The 13,164-nt window shown below is 35.7% G+C and overlaps 1 long non-coding RNA gene across 1 annotated transcript in view; it reads right to left on the bottom strand.

Annotated features, from left to right (window-relative positions):
* Positions 1-8,658: 8,658 nt before the first annotated feature.
* Positions 8,659-13,164, bottom strand: part of LOC107693051 (uncharacterized) — a 12,956-nt gene continuing 8,450 nt past the window's right edge. Inside the window, exon 3 of the long non-coding RNA XR_001634705.1 lies at positions 8,659-8,669. This is a non-coding gene — a long non-coding RNA (uncharacterized LOC107693051). The remainder of the gene's footprint in view (positions 8,670-13,164) is intronic.

The raw sequence follows: 13,164 nt of genomic DNA, 5'->3' as shown, positions 1-13,164 counted from the left end.
ACTAGACGGACATTTAAGGGATACGGTGCAGTCAAACCACTTATTACACAACATTTCACCACAAAAATAATTAAGGCGATAAATGATATTGATTTAAGACAAAAAAAAATTTAAATCTTACCAGTTTGTTAGTTATCTTATAATCCATTACAGCGTACAAAACAATCGTCGCAAAATGGCAGCAGCTGTGTTTGTATGAAACGAGAGAGCGAGTCTGCGATACCAGGATGACATAATTGAATAATTGTACACATAATATTGAATCGAGTTTTAATATTTTATTAGCCAAGCAAACGTAAAGCTTCCACGAAGAAAAACTGTTCCTAGCAAGTGTACAGCGCCGACTTCAGTTACCCAGATAAGCCTGTGTTATCAGCTTTTACCAGTTGTTATCGAGGGATAACATACTGTACCTCGGAGTGTCGCAACTGACCAATCAGAATCAAGTATTCCACAGAGCCGTGTAATAAGTTGTAATTTTTGTTATAATATTTAACTGTAAAATAGAAAAGAGAAATAATAGAGAAATATAATAATAATTAGGGATGCACTGAAATTTCGAAAGAGAAAAATGGCCGAAAATATGAGCCGAAAATATATGGAGCACCACACCGCCCATCAGTGTTCAGCGCGCAGGTTTCACTCTCCCTCTAGCCGTCGTCACTGCGCGTGTGACGTTCCGCTCAATATTCCGCTCTATGAATGTGCGTTCCGCTCTCGTTCTGCCAGCAGGAAATTTCTATGTAGTTCCTGTTTGCAATAGCGCTACTCTGCTGTAACATGGTGTAGTACAGCTGTACTGGGCAACGCTGGTAAAATGACGCTATACCCTCTCATTCACTGATCTGCACCCCGCTATGCTCTGCTCACATGCTCTCATAATACTGAATAAAAATACTATATTGATATTTAATATATTTTCTGTCCAGTTTTTTTTTTGTTACTTTCAATAAAAGTGTGGTTATTTCATTGGCTTGTGTTTTTTTTTATTCAGTATCATTAAAATTGTTGAGTTAAGTTAAAAAGACTTACAAAATTACTTTATATTATTTAATAAAATAATTACTAATTATTACAAAACATTTTTGGTTTCGGTTTTTGGCCCAGAATTTTCATTTTGGTGCATCACTAACAATAATAACAACAATAATAATAATAATAATTATTATTATTATTATTATTATCATTATTACAGAACTGTAAAATTACAATACTAATACTGTCTTAATTTCTTCATTTTCAAATGCTAAACATCAAGTTTTAATTTTGGCAGAAAACCAGTGACCTTAAAGCTTCTCTTTTGTTGACAACAGCTGGTTTATAATCACTTCCCATTACAAGTTTGGGAAGATGGTTGGCACATGTTGCTTTCCCAAAAGCATGTTATAAGTGACCCAAACTGTGCGCGCACACACACACACACACACACACACACACACAAGCACAAGGTAACATGCTTTGCTTCAAGGAATATGATAAATCAGAGAGAGATGAATACAGTGAGAGAGGAAGATGGGGGTTGAGGTTAAAAAAAGAGACAGAAAAACAACCGAATCTTGAAGACAAACAAACAATAAACCAGACTGATGGAGAACAACTTCTGCCTTTCTCTCCCATCAAAGACACACCGCAACCATCTGACAAGACTGTCACCCACACAGAGAGAAATCCTCCATTCAGTGAGCTAGAAAAACCTTCACCATCCAGTAAAACACACACACCTCCTTTAATGATATGGACATAGAAATTTGTAGTTTACTTTAAGATGCAAACAGCTTGTTAGACACATGCAGGAAAATACTCACTTCACTTGCTAAACCCACTGACAGGGTGAAAGCTGAAGGTTCAAAGACACACATGAAGGCAGAAGAAAGCAAATACATGTCTGAAATATCATAATGTCAAATAAACAAAACTTTTCTGAATAAATTAGCTGATATTTGGACTATGGGTTGACTTCTGAAGATGTTTTTAAAGTAATGGCTGTGCTCTTTTATTTCTCTTCTACTGCTTCACATGAGATCAGCTTTTCCTCTGGTGTTTAAACCCCTCAAACCTGAACTCACAGAACATGCTATTAAAGTGCATTGCATCCTGGGAAGAGATTAACCTCCATACTCCCACACACACCCATGTGATACATGTCTCTCAGCAGGACTTTGCTCACTTTTCAAACGGCTGATTGATCGATTGATCGGCGGTGTGTCTGCAGCCCTGTCAATACAAGCATTCCCTCACACATTAACACAGATCACTGTCTGATGAAACGCATAGAGAAAGACCAGCAGATTTTACATTTCTGTTGAACGGTTTGGGGTCAGTAAGATTTTTTTTCTGAAGAAATTAGTACCTTTATTCATGAAGTTTGCATTAAATTGATCAAACAGTAAAGACATTTATAATGTTACAAAAGATTTCTATTTCAAATAAATGCTGCTCTTTTGAAGAATCCTGAAAAATAAAATGTATCACGGTTTTTACAAAAATACGAAGCAGCACAACTGTTTTCAACACTGATAATAATCAGAAATGTTTCTTGAGCAGCAAAACATATTAGAATGATTTCTGAAGGATCATGTGACACTGAAGACTGATCATGTGACTCTGAAGACTGGAGTAATGATGCTGAAAATTCAGCTTTGATCACAGCAATAAAATACATTTTACAATTTATTCACAGAAAATAGGCATTTTAAATTGTAATATTTCACAATAGTAATGTTTTTACTGTATTTTCAAGTATTTTCAAGTTTAAAAAAAAAAAACATCTGTAGTGCATGTGTCTGCAAATATGTACACATGCATCTAAAATGTGACTGATGCTTAAGCAATGTAAAGCTTTTTTTACCATATCAGGAAAGCTACTGAATCTGAATGTGAATCTAACAGACAATCTAACAGCAAGATGAGTCTCTAAAACTACTTTGCTACCAACCTTAATCTTTTGTTTATCATAGGCGCATCTGAACACACCGATGATGACCAAAACTGCAGTTTAGGTTGCCAGCTCACTAAATTTTAAGAAGCAGCCCTATGGAAGCCTGCGTCCACCCCAGAAGACAACAAACAACTAAATAAATAAATAAGGTAGGCTGATTTTGACGTTTTATCTCACAATTATCATTTTTTTATCAAAATGTTGAATTTATATTAGGGAAACACCGATATGAAAATGTTGGCCAATATGATAAGCCGATAACCATATTGTTTATGAAAATAATAAGATAAAAATAAAAGTGGTTATTAATAATGTATCAATGATTTTGAAAAAGAAGTATCTTTAGTATCACTGTTTCAAATATCAGCATTACTATTTTAGCTTCATGCACTGTAGCTGAGGAGGTGAATGAACACCAGTAAACTGAAGCACTTTGTTAGCAGGTTAATTAGGCTATATGAGAATCAGATATTTATACAACATAAACATAACATTATAACATATGCACAAAATGAAGCAAATGCACAAGTGAACTTGAGCTAATACGTGCTAGTCAGAATGTGTAAATCGAATAAATCTTTCCATGATTATGAAAGCTGTTCGCGTAGCTTGTCAGTGAAATATGGCTCTGTGTAGTAAATGCTGCTCCATCTGAAAGCACGTGAAAATACCACAATAACATGTTTTTACTCCAAACTCATAACGTCGGTCGAGTGTTTGAAATAAATCGTGAGATGATGTGGCTTCATACACAGAATAAGGCTCACAACATATTAGGGCTGCACGATAAATCGCATGCGATATTGAACGCGCATCTTGTCAGTAAAGCCATTCTGTAATCAGCGGTAAATCTCCATCACGTGCGGGCTTTCACATGGAGCAGCATTAACTACACAGAGCCGTTGTTCTCTGGCTGCGCAAAACATGCGCAAAATATGATCGTGGTTTTGCGCAGCTTGTCGGTGAACAACGGCTCTGTGTAGTTAATGCTGCTCCATGTGAAAGCCCGCACGTGATGGAGATTTACCGCTGATTACAGAATGGCTTTACTGACAAGATGCGCATTAAATATCGCATGCGATTTATCGTGCAGCCCTACAACATATTTCATAGTATTCTAAGCAGTGATAAAGTTTCTTTCATTTAACATTGCAACCTTATTATAATAAAAATTATAATAAGACAAACTTAGATAAACCATATATTGTCGTAGTGATTAGTCACGTAGTTTTATTAGTCGTAGTTTATTAGTCACGTTGAATTAATGAAACCACTTAAATCTTCTGTTTATTCAGCAACCGCTATAGGGATTTCTTCTGCGGGGTGTATTTGGAGTTTCCGCGTGAGAGCGCCCTCTGGCCTTCAGATGGAGATTTACTACTGATCACAGAACCTTGCTTCCCTGACAAGATGCGCATGACAATCGCAGCTTTTGCCTAATCGCGATTGTGATTTAATTTTGATTAATCGTGCAGCCCTAATCACCGGTAAACTGAAGCGCTCTACAGGGCTCCAGACAACAAAATCACTAAGGAGCCATTGGTTCCTATAAGAAACAAAAATAGGTGCCATATTGTTTTTTAAGTGCCACAGAATAAACATTTTATTTATTTATTTTAAACACATTAACATTTCAGTCATACTGTCATGTGTTTATGTCTCCCCTCCTTTTACAGCATCAGCATTTTAATCCATCTTGTAGATGTCCTGGGAACTAAGGTTCACTTAAAGTGGGAACTAAACGTCTTTACAAACTTGAGAACTATATACAGTCACAAAGAATTGTTTATTACACAGAATCTGTGCCAATATCACAGACCACAATTATGACAGCATCACTTGGCCATTAGGTGTAGTTTGGCTCCTCCTCAATGCATCCTATAAATGTTGTCATATGTCCTGCACACATCCAGTCTGTTTTTCTTCATTAGTATCATGCATTTATATAGAAGGTGTTGAATTTTATCTTTAGCTCCTTGCATTCTTTCTTATGTAGACATCAGGTTGAGTAAAACTATGAATATGCAATATAGTGCATATATTTAGCAAAATGCTTCTCTTTATAGTTATTTTTTTCTAGTGGACTAATGAGCTTTTGGATGCCTGAAAGGTTATTCTGAGGAAAATGATTGTTACACGTTTTCCGTAGTTTGAAGCACTGAATGAACGATTCCATGAGACATTTCAGTAAGTTGTATTGTGGTGTTCAATAGTGTTCAACAGAGATGAGGACTGTTTAAAAGTCTTTTTTCCGCTAAAACTTCGATGCGCATCATCTCAGTTTATTATGGCAACATAACAAAACATGTCAGTGCAAAACAAGCAGGAAAAAAGGCTTTGCATGCGAATTTTTAAGTCATAAATACATTTATATAGTCGCCAGTGGCGATCTCAGCAAAAATATCACTCGCAAATTAATATTTGTAGTCACAGTCTGGAGCCCTGGCTCTCATTGCAGTCAGCAGGTGTTGCAGTGCTTCAGTCCAAAATAAGTTAAATAAAAAGCGCCCATCCATAAAAAAAATGTCTCACACGGCTCCAGGGGGTGAACGAAGGCCTCCTCTAGCGAATCGATGTGTTTTTGTAAGAAAATTATCCATATTAACTTCTTTTGGACTGATGCACTGCAACACCCGCTGACTGCCACTAAACAGCCTGAAAGATCAAAGACAATTTTTAATATAACTCCGTCTGGATTCACCTGAAAGAAGAAAGTCATACACAAATAAAATAAACAATATTACAACGTACAATTGCACAAAAGGCTGCAAATACACAAGCGAACTTAACTGTGCTAGTCATGAAAGTGTAGCTCTGTTGTGATTGTGCTCTTCCCGTAACAACGTGCTGAAAGACGGGCACAAAAAGATTCCACATCATTATTTTACAGTACATGTTCTCATTATAATTTTATGTAGTCAATATGACAGACTTACCATGCACATGTTGCACTTTAACTGTATTTTCCTTTTCGAAGTTACTCCAATATTTCAAGCAATTCATAACCATCATGACAAACAATGCGCATTTGTAGTGTCTCTGAAGGAAATAATGCATTATTTATTGGCTTTAATATATTGGCCAAATTTTCTTATCAGTTTTATGACAATAACAGTAAAAATTTACATTTATCGGCCGATACTGATATGGTGGCTGATGTATCGTGCATCCCTAATTTATATCTTTACATTTTGCAATTCTGACAATTTTTTCTTTGAATTCTGAGTTTACACAGGATTAAAAAATTAATTGCAACCATTTATATTTACAATTCTGACTTTCTTTCTTGCGTTTCCCAGTTTGTATTTCACAATTCTGACTTTTCTTCTCACAATTCAGAGTTTGCATCTCATAATTCAGGTTTTTCTCAAAACAGAACAAAAAAAATGTATCTCAAGGCAATTTTAATCTCAAAATTCTGACTTTTCTTCTCAGAATTGGGAGTTTATATCTTTACATTTCAGAATTCTGACTTTTTATTCCTCAAAAATCTGAGTTTATATCTCGCAATTTATTTAATTTTTTGTTTTGTTATGTTTTGTTTCCACCATGGAAAAATAAATATATATTTTTAAAAAATCCTTTTTTTTTTGTCATCTCACAATTCTGACTTTTCTCTAACATTTTCAATTGTATATTTCACATGTCTATATTTTAAAGGGGTCATATGATGCGATTTCAAGTTTTCCTTTCTCTTTGGAGTGTTAGAAGCTCTTGGTGCATAAAGAAGATCTGTAAAGTTGCAAAGACTAAAGTCTCAAATCCATGTGTTTTTTGAACATTAAAGCATGTCAACATATTCTGTTACAACAAATACACAAAATAATTATCTTTAAAATAGCATCATATGACCCCTTTAAAATTGTGAGATAAAAAGTCAGAATTGCGAGAAAAAAAGTCAGAATTGTGAGAAGTCGCAATTACCTTTTTTATTTATTTTTTATTCCATGGCAGAAATAGGCTTCCATTTAATGAAAATGACTATAGTTCCAAACTCTTTCTCTCTTCAGAACTGAAATCTGTCCTTGCACCTCTTACTCTTTCACTTCATCTCTCTGTTCTCATCATGCACACATTCACAGAACATGCTCAGCACAGTCATCACAGTCCCAGCTGTGAGCACTCAGTGTAATACCGTCTGTCAGCAGACACACACACACACACACACACACACACATTCCCGTGGGTTTACACACCTGCCTCTCTTAGTCATGTTCCCTCAGCAATTCTGTTCGGCTTTTCTGCCCAGTCTAATGAATTAACAAATCAATAGAAACAGCCGCACACATACACACACACACTTGCCAAAGGTAGAAGGAACCAAATATAAAATAGCACAGCTAGATACAAAAACAAACACATGCATATGTCTGGATATGGATGCATGACCCTTCTGACGGCAGAAAACAGTCAGCATTATGGCAGCTGATTTAGGCAGGTGTGTCTGTGTTTGAGTGTGTGTTGCAGGGATGATTTCACGGCTGACGGAGCACAGGGTCAGGATATGTCAAAGAAAGTGAATGAGAATGAGAGAGAGAGAGAGAGAGAGAAGGGGGAAGGGAAGTCAGACGTAGGACAAAGGAGAGGATGTCAGAAAAGGGCTCCTTGTCGGCTCCTTAAACCTGTTGGTCTTCAACCAGGAGCCAGTAACATCAGAAAGCAGAGAGCAGGTCAGTAACCTAAAACCACAAATAAACTCAAACCCCTCTCATTATAAACAGCCAATCTGAATACATTTAAAGCACCCACCACTTTGCTCTGAAGTGCAGCGCGATTTGCTTTCAGTCCACCGGCAATCAATTCCTATTTTTGTCATACAGTAAATCTACTCAACTCCAGCCACTCTATTTTCACCTTCTGTTTTAATTAAGATAAATGTATTTACAAATTTCATGCTTGTGAATTGTTTACTACTCACTGGAATTGAATTAAGAATGCAATTCCTGAATTTGAATTGAGTCAGTAAACAGAATGCAGTTTGAATTTGAATGTAAGTAGAATTATATATTTGAAATTCAAATCAATTGTTATAACGGCAATAAAACAATAGAAAAAAGATACAATGATAGACAGAACAATACAACAACAAATCAAGCAATAAAACAATAAAAAGATGGATGGATGGATGAATGGAACAATAGAAGAATACAACAATAAATCAAATGATAGAATGATATACAGAACGATGGATGGATGAATGAATGGAAACATGGAAAGATACAATGATAGATAGAATAACAGGACAATACAACAATAAATCAAACAACAGAACGATAAATAGAATGATAGATAGAATGATAGAACAATATAGCCTATAAAACGATGGATGGATGGATGGACGGATAGATAGAACGATAGATACAATGATAGACAGAACAACAAAACAATTCAACAATAAATTAAACAATAGAATGATAAATACAACAATGTATGGATGGATGAAATGGAATAATACTTCATTTAACAGAATGCATTGCCTATGTTAAACTTTGCTATGTTAAACTTCTCTGAATTGCAATTCAGTAAATTCCTCTTCCTGTCATTTCAACTCAGATTCCAATTTAACCCTGTGAGTTAAGGCCAATTCAACTCAAATTCCAAATAATGAGCTGACACTGACATAATTCCTCAATTTCTAATTTTGCCCCATTCTGGTTCCCAACTACCGATACTCAGGAGGCAGGTTATGTAGTAATGTGGTCAGCTGGGTCATTATTCATCTCTGAAGTCACTGGAAATACAGGTCTGATCTGAGAGAGGTTCACAGATCCTCTGCACTGACTTCAGCACTATTTCCTTTGAAAAGGAGTAACAGATAGCAAAAACGAACCAGAAAGAGAAAGACCGAAACTCTTAAGACACTGAATCCCAGTGATTACAGTAAATCACAAGCTGCCTTTCCTCTGGAGAACAATAGAGCATCAACAAAACCAAAATTTCCAGCCTCTCCTCTGCTGGCCTCAGCGCTCCTCTCGTTTAGACGGTGAGCAGTTTCTCAGTAATGAGGCTCATTTACATGGCAGTCACAGTGGCCCCAGAGGATCCATCAAGCCGCCGCCCCCCCCCCCACAAACCCAAGGTCTCTCTTATGATTGTCCCCTTTGAGTTCTCTCATGAATTACTTAAAAGGACACCGAATTGAATCAAATTGAACTGTACAGTCAGTGTAACGCCTCCTGAATTTGTACTTTTCAAATGATCAAATGATGGTCAGATCTCTGCTGTCCAAATACTGCTTTATTTAACTCTGGCAAACGATTGATTTCAACATTCAAAACTCACTTTAATGATGACTTTATGAATCCCATACACCTAAATCAATGGCAAAATAACATTTCCATCCTTTAACAACACAATGCTGCACAGCACAAACCTAAAGCATTTCATTAATGAATTAATTTCATTTTAAAAATCAGACCTTATGTTCACATCCAGTCTTTACTTCTGTAACCTCACCTCTACTGTACAACCACATCCAATTCAGACCCATCAGCCCTTAGCAAGGATAGTCAGTCTTTCACTCCTAAAGAAACAACTTGACAAGGTCAGTTTTCTTTCCTGCGTTAATGTGTTTCCTGTTGAAACAGTTAGTCTGGGCAGAACATATTGCGAGATGACTCATGAAAAATATTTGTTCAGTTTTCCCAGAGGAGAAAGACTGAATTTTTAATGTGTAAATCTGCTGCAAGTTAATCTTGTGAAGTTATGAGTACACTAGCATACAAATTAACTCAAAGTTACAGACACTGACTGGTCTTTAAAAAGTAAAGGTTACGATTAGAAGCAAAAAGAGTTTTATAGCCCTATTCCATATGAAACGCCATGAGCTTCATCGTTGTTTTGCACTGGTGTTTGATGTACTGGTGCTTCAGAAAAACTGAGGAGAACTTCATTTGACTTCTGTTAACAAACATCACCAAAAACCAAATGAATGCTGCAGTGTTGATGTATTTTTGTGGGCCAACCTGGGATTTTGCATCACCCTGGTTCCCTCAACAAAAGTCCAATAGGATTTTACCACTGGCCTTTAGATTACTGCAGAAAATAAACTCTGGGACCAACAAAAGGTTGATTCTTACACATTTTGTTCATCATTATCTTCACAAATGAGCATAACTTTTATGAATCTTGAAGCCTACATAAAATCAACCAGAAGTAAAAAGCTAAATGTACACTGTAAATTCAAATAGTATTCCTTACTATAAAAACACTAGTATGTTTACTTGATTTTAATCAAAATGTTGAGTTTACTACAAATTTAAAATTGTTGCTGAAATATTAGAATAGATAGTTCCTATAACTAACGTAATTTAAGTAAAATTGCTCAAAATTTTCAAGACATGCTGTTACGCATGTTTACTGGACGACAATTCCCCCTCCCCCACACAGCGCAGAACTACACGGACTCAGGATTCAACGTTATGTTTGCAGAGTGGATCTACTTCGGCAAAATCAAGGTAAAAGCCTTTTGCTTGTTGCATGCTGTTTTGTGGAACTTCTTAGCCCAAGTAAAGAACTCAAACATGTTTTGACTACTGCGCGTTATTTGAAGCAATTTCAGTTCAAACTAGTTAATGTCCACTTCATATCTCTAAAATTTGCTGTCTGGTTGTCTATTAATTACTATTTTATCCATTTTTACTAGTGATGGGCATGAGTATATGAGTAATTACGTAATGTGACTTTTTACAGAATTTGAAATTCAGTGAGAAGTCAACAAAACACGTCAGATGGGGATCTTGTTTTTAATGGTGTGATTGTTATGGAATAGTTTTCATAAGTGCTTGGCATGTACTGTTGGATTTCTGGACGCGGCACTTTCGAGTGAGGCAGCTCAGAGACATGGACGCATTCACACTAGAGAGTGAGCAATCCAATCAAAGTACAAACAAATGGAAAAGACCGCTATATCTTCAGACCAGTTTTTTTTTATCTATTTTTTAACTTGACACTGTGTATTAAAACACAAGTATGAGTGCTAAATTACAGTCAAGTTGCAACAAAAATAGTATGCATGCTTTTTATGATAATTACGGTAATCTGCAGGCAGTACGAAACGACTGGCATTCTGAGGGTTTTTTCAGATTAAATTGTCAGCGAGTCTTTAGCAGACACCATCACCTCCTCAAGCAGAGCATAAACAACATTAAAACTTATTTAATTATAAGTTAAGTCATAGACTTTAACGGTCTTAGTTTTAAAAGAATACCCAATACCTGATGTTTCCATTTAACTCATTGGCTAACTATATTGCATAAGTGGCCCATAAAAAAAAAAAAAAAAGAAAGAAAAAAAAAACACTGGTCTAGTGGAAATGTAGGTTCTGAACATGCTTTAGTTTGTGTTAGTTACAAGTGCCATGTTTGTGACTTAACTGTCATTACTTACATTTTCTTTGCAGAGAGGATCTACTTTGATAAATTCAAGATAAATGCTTTTAAGTCTTAATTTCTACATTCATTTAATTTTCTTGCACAGACCGATCATTTCACTTCACAAGACCTCAATATATCATTAGGAGCAAAAGATATTCAATTTGTGTTCTTTGATATATATATATATATATATATATATATATGAGCAATATCACTCGAGTACGAGAGCGATACCGGCTCTATATCAGCATGGCTGTGATTAGGCCAGAGTGTAAATATATAAGAAAACAACAAAGGAGTGTCTTTAAAAACTTTTTTGTGCGGAACTACTTCCTTCCGCCACATATTCAAATCTCAGTTTGACAGTTTAACAGCTGAGCCCAAGCCTCCGTAACTAATTCGAATACGTCACTTTAGAACTAGTAACGAAGGAACGTTGATTGTGATATTGCATTTATACAACAGTTCGACGGCACGAGTGTAAATATATAAGAAAAACAACAACGGAGTGTCTATAAAAACTCTTTTGTGCGGAACTACTTCCTTCCGCCACATATTCAAATCTCAGTTTGACAGTTTAACAGCTGAGCCCAAGCCTCCGTAACTAATTCGAATACGTCACTTTAGAACTAGTAACGAAGGAACGTTGAGTTGCTTCATTAAAAGTTTATTGTATCACTGTATTAAAAGCTCTAACTGTACTATGTAGAGTATTGTGAGAGAGAGATGGACTGAGCGAGTATGATTACATGCATCTGATACAGCATTCATTCTAGGGCTGTGCGATTTGGGGAAAATATCTAATTGGCTGTCTATGGCTCTTTCATCACAATACAATGTGAGAGAGATGGACCTGAGCTACAACAACCTGCAGGACTCAGGAGTGGAAATACTCTGTATCGGATTAAAGAAATTACCCAACATGGAATCACTGGATGCTTCTATAGGGTAAAGCTAAACATCAGGGCCCATATTCACAAAACATCTTAAGGCTTAAAGTAGCTCATAACTTGCCGATTTAGGAGAAAATCTTAAAAATAATGGGTGTGTCAATTCTAAATTTAGGACTCCTAAATTTTTGCTCTAAGAGTATTTCACAAAGCGTTTTAGCTCCTAAGTCACTAAGACCAAACCACAAACTAGGCCTATCTATCCTGCTGAAAAAAACAATAGAAACCATCACAGAAATTCTTATCCTTTTTATAGTGTGTTTTGGGCATTATTCCAATAGGAATTACTGTTGTTCTATTGGTTCCCATCTGCCAGATTACATCACACCAATAGAATACTAGTAGACACTATTATATTAAAACCAATACAATTCCCATTATAACCCTTAAATCCATTAAATTTTCTATTGTGTTTTGGTAGGGCTTCTATTGTTTTTTTTCAGCAGGGAAGATTATAATGGTATTACTATTTTTACAGAATTTACTTAATTACTGAATTTCACAGGAAAGATTTGTTTTTGTATAAAAAAAGAACTGTATTACTTTAGTCCTATTATGCAAAGTATTAAATAGGTTACAGGCTGATTTATTCATTTTTAAGTATTTGTGATTTTAAGAACAAGTGGAAAATCTGCTGAATGTTTCATGAGGAGCGAGTATGAGTATTTTAGAGACACAGGCTGTGTGTGCAGTCTTCCGAATTGGGAATAGCGAACATGCATTATAAATTTATTTCAAATTAGAATCTGTTGGGAAGATAAAATGTGTAAGATAACGTTCATGTACTAATAAAAACATCTAAGAATGTATCTTTTATTCTCCAGTACTAAAAGCAGAACCGATAAGGGAGCTCTTATGCATTGTGGCACAGCTCTTGCAAATTCCCTTTTTTGTTCGGTGT

Source organism: Sinocyclocheilus anshuiensis, unplaced genomic scaffold (assembly GCF_001515605.1).
Source record: "Sinocyclocheilus anshuiensis isolate Anshui unplaced genomic scaffold, SAMN03320099.WGS_v1.1 scaffold1460, whole genome shotgun sequence".
Classification (NCBI taxonomy): Eukaryota; Metazoa; Chordata; class Actinopteri; order Cypriniformes; family Cyprinidae; genus Sinocyclocheilus; species Sinocyclocheilus anshuiensis.
Note: the sequence above shows the minus strand (reverse complement) of the source record. Positions and strands in the feature narration are given on the sequence as shown.